Source organism: Manis pentadactyla, chromosome 5 (genome assembly GCF_030020395.1).
Source record: "Manis pentadactyla isolate mManPen7 chromosome 5, mManPen7.hap1, whole genome shotgun sequence".
NCBI classification, from domain to species: Eukaryota; Metazoa; Chordata; class Mammalia; order Pholidota; family Manidae; genus Manis; species Manis pentadactyla.
The window spans coordinates 131,145,780-131,161,311 of record NC_080023.1 but is presented as its reverse complement, the minus strand read 5'-3'; the positions used below and the strand labels follow the sequence as shown (position 1 = coordinate 131,161,311).

The 15,532-nt window shown below is 42.0% G+C and overlaps 1 non-coding gene across 1 annotated transcript; it reads left to right on the top strand.

Moving 5' to 3' along the window:
• The first annotated feature begins 14,449 nt into the window (after positions 1-14,449).
• LOC118915890 (U6 spliceosomal RNA) lies at positions 14,450-14,555 on the top strand. The gene has a single exon (XR_005026217.1). It is a non-coding gene; the product is annotated as a U6 spliceosomal RNA (small nuclear RNA).
• Positions 14,556-15,532: the final 977 nt, after the last annotated feature.

The window sequence follows — 15,532 nt, the reverse complement described above, 5'->3', positions numbered from 1 at the left end:
AGCTGAAGATTTGCTTTCAAAAAGATTCTTTATCTTGCGAGAAGAACCATTTCAGAATCTCTTTCAATTGCAGGATTCCCTTACACTATGATGCAATGCCATTTATTACAAATCAACTTCAAGGGCATATTGATCAAACAAGCTGCCAGCATATTTGTGGCCATGCTCAGCAAAACTCATGGACTGAGTTCCAGGGTTAAAATATACACAATGATATTTGTAGTTATTTCTAATTAACCCTGTGATCTCCCAATGATTAGTTACAAACAAATGCTGGTTTTGTACTTTTTTTCTTTACACCTTGAGTCTGCCTTGTTCTCTGTGTTTTCTCCTTGTCCTCCTATTTTTCATGTAAGCATTTCAATTTCCCCATAAGCAGTCTTTGAATTCAACACAAAGCAATGAAAGGAATTCCTTGTTAATTCTGTTATTTTTTTCCATGGGACTAAACACACTTCAGCAAAGTCAATCTATGAGTGATTTCCATTGAATTCAGGAGGTGACTTTTTGACCAGTGAGGTTATTTTAATATCAGTTTCCAGTTATTAATTGAGTGGAGAGTTTCCTCTCATACCCTTTTCCTGCTGGACTGTGAGCTTTGGGACACTGAGACCACCATCTCCCCTGCTTTAGCCCTAACCCATGGCTCAGAGCCTCAAGTAATTGATGGTCAATAAATTCCCCAGAATATAAGAATACTTCAAACAACCTTTGCCTTTTGTGGACACCTGTGTTAATTTAGTCCACATGCAGAATGTGACTTCAAGTGATGTATGCTGAAGATAGTACAGATTCAGTTGAGCATCCTGGTTTGATAGAATTGCAATTCTTGTTCAATGATTCATCTTTGGTGTAAGGTCATAGAATGAGGATTGGATGGCTTTAGAATCTAGAAAAATCAATAAGCCACCCATACAGACAAAAGAAAAACTTGAAGCTTTGGGGAAAGTGGGAGGCGCCCACTTAGAAGCAGGAAATACTTGTCTTCAAAAGTAAGGGGAATACAAATATATCCTGAGGCCAGTTTTTCTGGAAAGTTGTTGGCAGCTGTGAGAATCCATCTGACTAGACAATCCTGTGAAAGGAAAAAATGAATTCCAGGAACTAGCCTAGGGAATCAGGAAAGCTACAGCTTTCCTCCTCTTAAGAAAAGAGTGCAAACTTGATTGGCTTGGCAAGGGAAGAAGAGGAGGAAAGGAAATTGCCACTCTCCCTTTGAGAAATTGCCCAAGTGGCACTAGTGTGGCCAGCGTGTCCCTGCCTGCATCTAAGCACCACGGGAGCCTCATGGCTGTGGGGCAGAGAATGTGAGCCCTCAGGGTGGGATGTGCAGCCTCTTAGGAAACTCAAGTGGGATGAACTGTTGGATTGTACATTTTGATGAGGTGAGACAGGAGGGTGATGCAGTATAAAATCACAATGTTGGGATGAAGAAAAGAAGACAGAACTGCATCCAAGGACATGATTTGGGGGCTGTGTTCTGCCTCTGCTGACCTTTGTGTTGCTTCTCTACATGTAAAGTTAAGGATTGGATGAAGCAAGGTGTCCTCCCCAGCTGTAATTCTTTTATCCTACCCCATGTGGAGGAATGCTTGGCCAATCCAAGGAAATCATCATTGTTTCAAACGCCAGAGGGAAAGGTTCCTTTTCATGGTACCATAAGTTGAAAATTAAAGTGCAGGCCTAACCTTATGGAAGGATCTCTGCACATCTCCATCGTCAGAAACACATTCCAGGAACCAGGTTGCACCCTCCCACTTTGCTTTGCAAATTTGGAAATGGCCTTGGTTGTAGATTCACATTAATTTCTCTTGAAAAAAGAAGAATGCTCTGTTGCATTTCAGGAAGTTATGGGATGGCATGGATTCCTATTGGAAAGAGGTGTGACAAACAGAGACATAAACACCTAAGAAAGCCCATTACAAAGGAATGTCATCTTTGAAGTTGAGGAATGGAAGGTACATGGGGGAGGCAGAATAAAATTTTGCAGAATAAAATAGACAATTTAGGTGGGACTGTGTGATTTATTTCTATTGCTACATTTGAGCAACTACCATTGGCTGAATTTCCAATTATTTCCTTCCATTTTGCCTATGTATGAATAGATCATAGTGACTTACTGATGTTTTCAAGATAGGAAAGCATGGCAAAAAAGGTCAAGTAATTATAAAAAAGAAAGCAAAAACAAGAAAGCGGAGTTAGAACTCTGGTGCCATTTCAGATGGATTATTAGTGTGTGTGCAAGTGTCAGCCTCTGTTCTGGAAGACAGTAGGCTTAGATGTTTGTTGAAGTTTAGTTCAATATATCTATTAAGTGTTAATGCTTCTAAACATTCTTTAGCTTAAAAAAGGCATTTTCTTTTAATGGGAAAATTATTTTAATGAGCAATCAGTAGTATCTCCCTCTCTTAAATCTCATGAGTTAAAATAAATGTTGAATATCATATAATATAAATCCAAATTTTAATGGCCTTCATATCATGAATACAACTACAATAGAAAATAAACTCATCACTAGATCACAGTTTACTTACAAAAGATCCTAGCTGTCACCCAAATGCCAAAATGGGTAGAGACATTTTGGTTCACAGGAGAGGATCTTTGGCTATTGAAAAGCATTTATAAGCATTACTAGCAAGAAAAATTGACCTACTGAATAATACAATTATGAGCTGTGGTTCAGATATTCAAGTGTAAGTGTCCAGAAGGTGGTGTAGCAGCTAATCTCTGAGGGTAGTTTTGAAAATAATGATATTTAACTTATTATAGCAATTGTTCTCATAAAAAGCATGAATTGCTACAATGAATAATAAAATCCAGCATAAAAATTATGTTCTGGTGGTAGAAATCATGAAACTGAACACAGTTGGTCTTACCATATTAAATTGCCTATATGGGGGGAAAAAATCAATGCATTTAAAAGTGCTTAAGAAACTTAAAGGGGAAAAATACTAGCAAGCCACTATTTCTTCTGTGCATATCTAGACAGTGTACTTGCCGAATTCACTAAGAATTTTAATGATTATTCAAAACATAACATGAAGGACAGAAGTTAATCTGATTAGAGTAATGACATTTCTAATGTATTTATTTAGAATAGTGATTGCTGAATTGCAGTTATTAGTAAGCTTACCCTGTTTACTGGAATGCTGATACATATTTAAAAATCTGTCTTTGAATAATGCAGGCTGAGCATGTGGACAATAGAAGGGGTCTTTGCTTTCCTTTCCTCCTTTATGTATTATCTGATCTGCCTGCCTGGATTTGGAACGGGTCCCTGGGCTTTGTTATTGTGGATGCCTCTGCTCTTTCTCACCTCCTGGGTTTGGCCCCCTTGGGTCCTGATGTCTGATACACTTATGCCATCTCAGAGGAACGCGGCTGAGAATTCATTGCCCCTGAGATTTTTCAACATCTCTATGAACTCTCCTCTTTTTGCCTAGTTAGAAAACATTTCTCATGCTTGATCAGTTGATTCAACAACCTTAAAATTATTGCATCTGTAATTTGTGAGCAGGATCAATTACCTAAAACATTCAGCTCACAGCACTATTGGCTACACAACATGACAAATTAGAACCAATACTCTCTTAACTGAGAATTTTTCCAAAATTGTGCTCTGATGAGGACAGGGGGAAGCAATATTTGTATCAACTCCCAGTCTCAGCCTCATTTCTTTCTGAAATTGTAAACTCAATTGTATTGTTTCCTTTTATTCTGCATATCTAGAGCCTTCATCAGAACTTGGAAGATTTAATGCACCAAATGCAAGAATGTATTTTCAAAAGAGAATGGTAGAAGTTCCAAGGGACAGAGAGGATAATCCAAATCAGTGGGCATTGGCAGCCTCTCCTCTATGAAGCCTTCTGTTTGTAGCAGAGCTGAGTGAATGTGAGACTTTGGGCAGACATGTAGCTAGACCATCCTCCAGTACCATTGGGGAGGTAGTTGTGCCCATCAGTCAGTATCTGTTGAGCACCAGCTGCACTCCATCCTGTGGATACCAGGTCCACTAGGACAGAAGAGGTCCAACCATACTCCATGTAGCTCAAGTGGGTCACTGACTCTCTTGTACTGGAGTTTTTATCCTGGGGGACTCAGAGGCCAGTAACCATCATTGGGAATTGCATGAAGTCGGCATGTGGGTGCAGGATGATACTGCCCAATAAGCCTATATTGATGGTTACTGAAATGCTTCCAGTCTGATTGGTATAAAAGTAGCTAGACTTAGCCATGTGATAGATAATAGAACCTGGTAATGGGGCCAGCATGAAAGTGGATGGCCCCTGGCAACTCCTTGCAGACTGAGGTGGGGATGGCAGCTGGGCCTAGGCTGTACCTGTCCATTGCCTTGGAGCAGGCCTACATGGTGGGAGCTGCAGAGCAAACAGGTGGGTGGCCTTGTCAGGAAATGAGGTGCCAGGCCCTGGCCTTGCCAGATATGCAGGCTGAGGTGTACAGCTACAAAAATGGTTCAGTATCTGGGGTCCTAATGACCACCAATTTATAACAGAGTTTGATGAGCTTTCCTCTGTTAAACCATGCAGACAAAGGTGTCATTTAGCTAGTGACAGTTAAGTTAAGCAAAAGGAAATACTAACAATCTCTCAAATAGTCAAAATTTATTAGAATGACTTGATTAACTACAATTTTATTATTCCATAAGAAATTTTATAATAAGATACAAACAATATTGTTTTCTATAAAATACATTTATATATTGTAATATAATTATGATAGATAAGATATATTATATACACATATACCTTTTTTAGAAACTTTTAAAGGTTTATGTATGGATTTATATTACTTACTAGTTATTTACATTCTTAAATCTTTTGGATATTATCTTCTATCTATATATGGATTTTTCAGAAAAGTGTAACCATTGCTTCCATTAAATTTTGTAGTGGTTCTAATATTGGCAGGACCTAATACAGATGGAGGCTCCCATAACAAATGCTAAATATTTAAAACTTATTCATCAAGTTTTGGGAAAACATGTTTATCCTCCAACCCTGGAAAATATTCCTTGGTCAAATGACCTGGAAGGCCAGCTTGCATTTGGATTTCTGGAATCCGAGTTCCTGCTGGCATGTGGCGATGCAGGGAAAGCTGGTCCCCTTTCCTCAACACATGACCATGTCTCTGTCTCTTTCTGCCTCCAGCTCCCTCCTGCACTGTGAGATAGCTGGATGTGCACACGGAGACCCACCCATACCCACCCTCAGGCTTAGCGCTGTATAGACAGTGAATTCTGGGATCCTGGTTATCCTGAGCATAATAGAGGGAGAAGGATCCAGGGAGGGTCCATGTCCCCAATGTCCCATGCTTCCCAGAGCTGCTCTCAACCAAAGCTCAAGCACCAGGGGGACTCATTCAGGCTCATTCCTGTGAGACGTGGGACTCCTTTAAGGGGCAACTTTGGCTCCAGGAGTCCCCACTGGCCTGGTTGTAATTTTCTGAGAACTATGGAGCAGTCAGACTTTACTAACCCACACTCCTACCTTCCCCTCTCCTCCAGAGACCAGGTCTGTAGGGTGATCTGAATGCTCCCTTCACCTCCCAAGCTGCTTCCCTTTCTCCTTCTCCAATTTCTTCCCAGATATCCTGCATATCTACTCTGATCTTCGTATCTGCTTCTTGGAGTATCTGAACTGACACAGACCACAGTTGTTGTGAATTTACATTTCTGGATTTTCCCAGATGGTTTTAAGTGTTTTGTCACATTATCCCTTTTTTTAAATTTATCCCTAAAGAATCTAATTCCAGCCCCATGGATTTTTTGAAACTTTTTATCTTGAAATAATAATAAAATCAGGAGCAGTTGCAAAAATAGTAGCAAGCTGCATGTACCCATCTGCCTGCTTCCTCCAATGGTGACATCTTATATACATTAGTACAATATCATCCCATGGATCCCCAAACCAACTTCATACTGATGACTCCCCATTTTATTTCTAGCTCAACCAGACCCCTCTCCTGAGTCTAGATGCATCTATTCCTACTTACTCACCTTCTCAGCATTTCCATCTGGATATCTAACGATTGTTTCAAAGCTGACATGTCCAGATGGAACCCCCCCTTTATCCTTGGACTCCCTAGTTTAAGCATTTCCAAGTCATCTTAACCTTAGTAAATGGGGCTGCCAGCCACCAGGTTGCTGACGTCAGTAGCTTTGTAATGTATTTGCTTACTTGGTCATTGTTGATGTAGCCCCACCACACAGGGCTTCTGTGAGCTCCGGGACCCAGCCTGTCTTCTTTGCTGTGGAATTCCCAGCACCTACTACATGCCTGGGCTGGAGCAGGTGCTCAGTAATATTTGTTAAACAAATAATATTCACTTGGCAAGCAAATACTGATCTGTGAAATGAATATATACCTTTGCTAGAGAGAAAATGGTGATGCTATGGTTGCAGATGACACCGAACATCAGGATTTGGTTCTCTGAGTCATGGTTTACATGCTGGTGTGATGGGTGTCTAGAAAGGGATAAAGTGCATCTCACAAATGATTGGCAAGAAATATATTGACCTGGTTGAGGAAGCTTCAACCTGAGAATTTAGTGAAAGATACAGATAAACTCTGCAGCCCAATGGCCCCCTCCTTTTGTTCTTTCCTCCCTTCCTTTCCTCTATTGATTACCCAGAGTGCATTTTCAAGTAATGTTTTGAGAAGAGTATATTGGACTTGTTCTTATCCTTGCATATTTGACTGGCAATATCTTTGACTTCCCACATGAAAGAAAACAAGACTGAATCCCACTTCTTTCTTGAACATTTTTTAGATCCCATTCGTTGTCCTCTGGCACTCAGTGTGGCAGGGAGGTGATGTCAGTTAGGGAGTGAGGTCAGGGAGGTGAGGTCAGTCAGAGAGTGAAGTCAGTCAGGGAGTGAGGTCAGTTGCTGTGCTCTTTTGTTCCTGTCCAGAGGTTTGAAGAACTTAGTAAAGTGGTTACATCATGGGTTCTGGAAAGAGGCAGTTTGGATTCCAGTTTTGATTTTTGATTTTTTATCTCGGCAGCTTAATTCATTTCTCCAAGTCTCAGCTGCCTCATCTGGAAGTGTGGATTACAGCACCGATTCACAGTCACTGGGAATTAAGCAGCCACTGCACATCCAGCGCCCTAGAACCGTGCCTGCATGTGGCGTGTGTTCAGTGAGTGGCGAGGCTGTCCTTGCCCTTGTAACGTAAAACACTTGCCAGGAGAAGGCCAGATATGTGTTGCCCCGTTGATTTTGCCTGCAGTGAAACATCACTACTCAGGTTTTCACCTTATTTTATGCCTTCCCTGTTTCTCAGGACACAGAGTTCTCTGCTTCAAGCCCGTGCCTGCACCAAGTCTCTGTCATTCAAGGAGCCGCCTCTTGGCATCTCGGGAGCTGAAACCCCCCTGCCCTCGCCTTCTTCAGGAGAGCAGCCCAGCAGGCTGGAGGCTCCAGCTCTTCGTGCATGCTGTCTCAGGTTTCTGTCGTATTTCTTGTTTGCAGAGACGATGCCCCTTCTTGAGCCCAGCCAGTTGTTCCTGTTTTCATACCTCGTGCCTCACTGCCCTGAGTTTGGAACAGTGAGGGCTACTGAAGTGGGGCTCAGAGTCCAGCGCCCAGGAGACACACTTACCTGCTCAATCTCATGTGCCTCCATTGGAGCCCCATCTTCCCTCATCAGCCCATTCCTTGGCTGTTCCAAGCTCCCTGCCTCAGGAACTTGCACAGTCTTTATTCTCCATGAAAAATGCTCTTACCCATCTTACCCACAACCCATCACCTTATCCAGTTGATTCTTACCACCTTCAGATGCCAGTTAGTGTCACTCATTCCTGAGGTGGACCCAGTGGGTGCTCAGACCAACTCACCTCAAGCTCTTCCATGGTGTCAGTGTGCTTCCTCCCAGCCGGGTGTGCTCTTCCTCCAACTGCTCATGCCTGTGACTCCTACTCAGGGACAACTGGCAGGCTACTCCAGCCAGAAAGCCAGAGGGCCTGGGAATTTACAGCCCCGGGGCTAGCCCCTAGGCAGTGACCAACAGATGTGCCTGAGGTCCCAGCCCCTCTCCTCAAACAGCACAAACTGTCAGCCACACCTTATAATCTCGAGTCCCCTGCAGAGCAGGCAGAAACCACTTTCTGTGACAGTTCTTGAGATGGCCCCTTGTGTCGCTCTCCCTGCTCCTCTGTCCTCTGCTCTCATGCCTTGCTGACTTCTCCTAGAATCACTTCCATAATAAGTCACACTCTTCACTATCAGTACTTAGATATCCATGTTTGTCTTCTTGTTTATTTCCATCTTTTTTTCCAAGTTATAAGTCCCAGAACAAGAATCAGTATTTGAGCAGCAATGAGTGTGGGACCTGGCATTCAGTTAATACATATTCAATAAATTAGTGAACAGATGGCAGAGAGAGTGAATGAAATCATGAATGTGTGTATGCAACTGGCCTACATTAGAGTTTTGGGGTCTGATCCCCCCCACCATCAAAGCTTCAACCCTTTATGTTCAACACATAAAGTTTTGTTTAAAGATATACACTTCACTATCAAGGTGACATCACACATACTCAAGCCTCCCACATTCTTGGTTTATTATAAGGCTGGTTGAACCCTTCAATGTATTTAATTCACCATTACTTACTTGGTCTTTATTACCACCATATGCATAGTGTGAGTTTATGCATATATGTTTATATAAATTCTTATTACTCAAGTTCATAAAATATCCTTTAAAGAGGAACTATCCATGGCTGACCCAGATGCACAAGAGCAAATGTCTCATTTCTCAAGAAGTGCCTTCTGTGCACCCTGCCACCTCCCTGATCCATGTGGTTTACCCGTGGGACCTAATGGTTCTAAAAATGGGAGTAGCTGCCTGATTCAAAATTTATTGACCTACTGTGTGCATGACAAGTGGGACTTTACTATAACCAGCTGGGGCTATTTTTGTCAAAACTAAATTTTGAATCCTGCACCTGATGAAAGCTTGTGGGGGTGCTTTTCTGATATGATTATATGTGTCTGGGCCTGTGTGCCTGTCTGTGTGTGAACAGAGGGGGACATAGGGGAATGAGGGGAAGAACTCAAATTAGTGTATTTCATGTCCTTTATTAATCACAGACGAACATATTTTCTTCTTTAGCAAAGCCAGGCCAGTTTATCCACCACTTATATGAAAAGTAAAGTGAAAAAAAGCCTGAACCTACAACAGATGATGTTTGCAAGAGAAAAGACCATCAGAGAGTGGGAAGGAGGAATGTGTGCCTGCTGTTGTACAACCACAATCAGTACCTATTTCTTTACATATTTAAAGATAAATATTATGTTAATCTGAAAAGATTAATGTTTGAGGAATGTGCCGATGCCCTTTCCACAGTCTTTCTGAAATCTCTAAACATCCAGCTGTAAAGGGTGGCTGCTGATTTTGGTGGTGGGTTATGGACTCCTTGAAAATCTAATGAATGCTGGGAACTCACTCTCCCCAGATAAAAAAACATCCACAGATTTGCATACAATCCCAAAGGGTTCACTGAGCATCTGAAAGCCACAAATGAGTTCCAGATTAAAAACCCCTTCTCTAAAGGAAATATAACAAGTAACCATTATTTAAAGGAAATTGTTGAGTTTTAACTTTTTAAAGAACCTTTGAAATAATGTATCCCATGCTCTCATTTTCTAGATGTGGACAGAAGTCTGGAGGGAGTAGGACTTGCCCAAAATCACACGACCAATTTGATTGCCAATTTAAGTCTGCTTCCATAGCAGACCATGAAACAAGGACTAGTGGGAAAGTGATTTATTAAAGAGGTGCTTCCAGGGGAGACTGGCCAGGGTGTAGAGGGGCAGGACAGAGAAAAGGACGAAGTTGGTTCGGGTGCCCTCTTGGGCAAATACTTGCGGGGTGGGGGGTCCCACAGGAATTCTGGAGGGCAAGTGATGCCCAAGGATTGGGTTGGCTTTTATACCTGCACACCCTCCATCACTGGTTCAGAGGGAAGAGAGTGCAAACTTCAGGAACCAGTAGCCCAAAACCAGTCCTCCAAAAATGAGCTGCAGATGTTGCCTGGGACAGAGCTCAGAAATGAGAAAAGAGGGCTCTAGGTGCTGCCAGGTAGAAGGCTGATAATGTGGCAGGTCAAGCTTTCTTGACCTCATGCTGTTGTCCCCGAAAAGAGAAATGCACATAGACTTTTTGGAAAGTGATTCAATGCTTGAAAGGAATTAATGCTCCCAAGATTAAAAATTAATGGATGTGTTATATTTATTTTAAATTTTAGACTTACACATGCTGAGGGTTTACAGACCTTTAAATGTAAGTGTGCAGAGCAGCACCAGTGACCAGGAGAACTGCTGCTCAGCACCTTCTGGAGGATCCACGGTGCACAGCGTCCAGGGGGTCCCATTCTCCCATTTTGCCCACTCTGTGAGGCCACAGTAAACTCTGTCTCAAATAGCACCCCCACCCCACCCCAGCCTTATGTATGCCTCAAACAAGGGCTTTGTTTCTGCAAAGCATTTTATTTTGTGGGGCTAAAATTCCCTTTTTCCTCCAGAACAACATAACTGAATTGCAGGAGAGATGTGCACATACATGCTTCTCAGTCTTGAAGTCTCCCTCAAGCCAACAGAAGTGGGTTTCTCTTTAATTATATAACAAAATCCTGAAGGCTGAAGCCATGACACTGGTGTCCCTGCTCAGAGTTTACTAAGTGCCAGGAAAAAAAGACCAACAGCCCAATAAAAATATAGGCAACAGAAATGAAAAAGCAGTTGAGAGACTGAATATACTAATGGACAATGGCTCAACTATATATGAAAATAGAACTCTAACCCACAATAGGCAGCAACCAGTCCAGGAAGCCAAACCATAACCTCTGCAGGAACTGGCCCCAAACAGCCAGGACTGGATCAATAACTGCCAGTTTCCCTAAGTTATGCCCTTGCATCCAACTTGCCTGCCTAACCAGTCACCTAGGATGCTGGCTGCTCATTAGCCCGCCTCCAGCTTCCCCAGGTCCACAGCCTCCCATTAGGGTGTGCCTGAACTGAGCCTTCCTTTTCCCCACTATAAAGTTTTCCAAGTTTCCTACTTGACTCTGAGTCTCTTGCCAACTGCAAACGGTAGTGGCTGACTTCCTTGCTATGGTAAGCTCTGAATAAATAGCCTTTACTTGTTCTCACTTGGTAGTCCTAGTTTATTTCTACACAGTTCAAAGAGAAAATGCAAACAGTCAATAAAGATGAGGAAAAAGTGCAATTGTAACTAATTTTTTAATGCAAATTAAAACAACAATAAAATACTTTTTTTTTGCTTGAAGGAAAGTTTAAAGTATTAAACAAATGGTAAAAATGTGCAAACCCTTAAACCTAGTCATTCCAATTCTAGCAATTCATTTTGCAGAAATTGTCTCATAAATGCACAGTTATGTACAAAGATGAACTTTGTTTAATCTTCGTACAGAATAAATGTCCAAAAGAAGGATGGATGAAGTATGAGACATCCATGTGATAGAATTCCGTGAGACTATCCAAAGAATAAAATGTCCATGATGGAGAGAAGGCTGGGATGGAAGGTAAAGTAAAAAAGGCAAAACAGCACATATGGGTGCCATTTGTGAGCACACATGTTCATTTACATCTTCTGAGCTGTCTGTGTGCGCCCAGGTATATTTAGAGCTGTTGCACACAATGCTGACAGTGGTTGATCCCAGAAGTGGGGCAGGAGAACAGAGAGGGGCTTTCACTTCATATTATTTCTCACTGTTCACAGTTTTATAATGATCATGTATTACCTTGGTAATGAAAGATTAAAACAAAAAGAAACAGCTAGGAAATGAAGCTGTTCACATGCAGTGTAGTCCTGAGAACACGTTATTCACTCTAGCACCTATTTTCTCACTTCTCCGTTCATTGTGGCTAAGTTATGCAGAATGAGGCATGGGCTTGAGAACAGCTTTGGTTCCTGGAACAATAGCCAAGATAATGAGGAGCCCGCTTCACCGGCGATGCCTGGCCACCCCTTGCCAGAGACACACAGCGGTGCAGATGTTGGAACAATCAGGTCTCATTTATCTGCCATTGTCCAGATGGAGCCTATCTAGGCTGGTAAATTTTCCAAAATAATAGATGCATACCCTCTGTTTATAGAGCCAACTTAATAAAAAAAAATTTAACCATTTTTGAGGGAAATCTTTCCTAAATGGATTTCACAACTCCTACCTTCTCAAAGAGAGCACCATCATCATTATGTAACAAATTCCTGATGATCTGGGGCATTATTTCTGGCTGTTGAGCCAAGCTGTGACTTACCTCAGTGCCTATCTGGGATAGACTGAAGTGCTGGGAAGCTTGCCTCTGAGGCTTCCCTGATCCCTGTGATTTTGCTTTCTGATTTGAATATTTTTGCCACGTCCCTCACTTTCAGCTGTCCTTTACAGATACTGTGCCTATGGTATCTTACCCTGCCTTGGGGGGTGCCAAATTGTTGTTCATACCTCATTTCACTTGCTGCTCCACCCCAAAGTGGAGCCAGAGTAAGGATGTGAATGAACAGAGTTCCCTGGAGGTGACCCCAGCAGAGTGAGGGTGTGTGGAAGGGGAAGAAAGAGAAGGCAGCCAGCAAAAATGGTTGCTGCATGGGCAACAGAACTCAGCCTCTCACTGGGACCCCCTGAGACTCTGTGGGGACACCTTGATTGTCCTACTGAATAGTGAGGAACCTGGAGTATCTATTCACTAACTAGTATCCCTCTGATCTCCCCTGATTAAGGGTTGTAACTGGGCATAGAGAAGAGATCCATTCTTTTGCAGTTCAGGCCTGCACCTTAGCTGGGCCAGGCAATGCGCGCAGGCAGAAAAACACAAGAACAGGCCAAGGTGATGGGAGAAGAGCACAAAAAAGCCATGACACCCTCACACAAACCCATGGAGTCAGCAGTAATACCCCATCATACAGATTAGGGAACCGAGGCCAAGACAGTTTAAGCTGCCTGCCCAGTGTCACAGTTAGACAGCGATGGAGCTAGTATCCCAACCTGTGTTGAACTGGCCCCAGTCTCCCTTGCTGTCACAAATGGCTGCTGTGTGTTTTGGGGCTTTGTGGGGCCTTCCTAATTATTGTCATCTGAGAAATCAGCTGATGCAGATTATTAGGCCTGAGAAGGTGTGACTCTGTCTTGTTTTCTGATGTGTCCCTGTGCCTAGAATAGCGCCTGGCACATAATGGGTTCTCATGGAGGAATAAATGAGGCTAAATTAAACTCTGAAGATGTCTTCAGTGGTCTAAGTGCAGGTATTGATCAGGCCAGAGGATGTCACAGTTGATAGCCATTTATTCCCAGGTGCACAGTTCCCGTTTGTGTTCATTCATCCATTCACTCACTAATATTTACTGAGTGTCTGTTATATACAAGGCACCATATTAATGCTGTTTTCAGCTGAGAGAAAAATATTCATGAGCCTGCCTCCATGGAGTTCACAGACTAGAGAAGGGGACAGGCATTAATCAAAAGAATCATACAAACTGCATCTGAAAAAGCTTCTGTTTCACCTTTCAATTTACAGAAAAAACAAGGATGATGGAATATGTCAGATATACCACGGAGAACCATCAGCAAAATCCAGACTGTGGGAAACTCTACAGGACAAACAACCCACTTCAACAAATAAATTGGAATGGGAGAAAATAAACAGAGGTGGAAAGGGAAACCTACAGATTAGAAGAGATTTAAAAGACAGGTCAACTAATTGCAATACGTGCCTGTTGTTTGTAACCTGATTCAAAAAGCTAAAGAAGCATAACATTTGTGTGATAACTAAAAATTTGGAACTGGCTGAACAGTTGTTATTGAAGAATTATTATTCTTATTTTAGATGTGATGGTATTGTGGTTATGTTTAGAAAAAAGAGGCTTTATTGTTAAGAGATACATGCTGAAATATTAGATGAAATGATATAATGTCTTGGATTTGCTTCAAAAGGAAGTAAACAGGCTATGGATTAAACAAGATTGCTCACAAGTTGATAAAATGTTGATACTGGTAAGGGTGGCTTAGGAGTTCATCATATTATACTGTCTACTTTTGTATGTTTTAAATCTTCCATAATAAAAAGGTTTACAGGAAGGATCACCCAAATATTGCATCATAAACTGAGATACATGAAGTTAAGAGGACCATGCACAAAGAACCATGAGAAACTATTACAGATGAGTCTGATAGATGAGGGACTAAGGAAGGCATCCCTGATTGGAAAGGGTGTTTACTTAACTGAACTGATTTTTTTTTTTTGGTAGAAAAACTTCAAAATATATAACATTAAGCAGGTATATTATTCTTCTTGCCTCTACTTTTGTTAAAGTGTTTATCTTCTTTTCCAACTTAAGTAGGTCCAAGGATGTCATTATTCTAATAAAACCTCGGTGTCTGAATATCCTTCCCACCCCTAACACTCATTGAGAGTGCTCACTTCAGCAGCACACACACTGAAATGAGAACATACAGAGAAGATCAGCATGGCTGCTGTGTGAGAATGAGATGCACATTCCTGAAGCGTTCCATATTTTTTGTATCTCTATGAAAAGATGGATGTTAGCTGAACCTGTTGTGGAGTAATTTCACAATACATGTAAATCAAATCATCACACTGTATGCCTTAAACTTACGCAGTGATGTATGTCAATTATTTCTCAATAAACTGGTGAAAAATCACTAAGATACCTTGTAAAAAGAGGATAAGGGGATTTAAATTATGGCCATAAATTCCTTGAAGCTCCTCCCATCTAAAGATGAAGACTGTGTCCCCTTTGAATCTGGGCCACCTTGTGACTACTTCAATCTAAAGAATACAGTAGAAATGTCAATATTCAACTTCCAAGGTCAGAAAAGTCCAAGAAGATATAACTATTTCTTTTAGCACATTCACTTTGGGAGCCCTAAGCTTCCATGTATAGAATCTGATCCACTTCCTGAGGCCGCCATGTTGTGCGAAGCCCTGGCTATGTGGGAGGTTGCGTGTAGCTGCTCTGATGGACAGATGGACAGCCCCAGCTGGGGTTCCAGCCTAGCAAGAAGCACCACCAGTCCTGTGAGTAAAGAGGCTTCTAAAGTGATTCCAGCTGCCATCTGCAAAGTTCCCATCAGCCTTTGTCACTGCAGCTTCATTCCCTCAATATCATGGGGCAGAGACAAGCCATATCCACTATGCCTTGTTTGTGAGCAAAATAAAATTGTTAATTCATGTCACTAAGCTTGGGAGTGGCTTGTTATGCAGCAATAGCAACCAGAACAGAGTCTGAAGGAGGACTGGTAAGCAGATGCTCTCAGAAGTGCTGAGAGGGGGAGAGCTGAACCTGGGGTTAGGGGTAGTGAACAATTCTATAGTAGTAATCTAATTAACTCCATGGGGAGTCAAAGAACACCCAGATCCAGATTTTGATTCTGTTTTCTGTGACTACCCTCACTCCTTCCCTAGGCCACTTTCAGTGCTGGACAACAGTCTAGGAATTTCAAGCAGAAAAGCATTTAATAGAAGACTCTTTCTC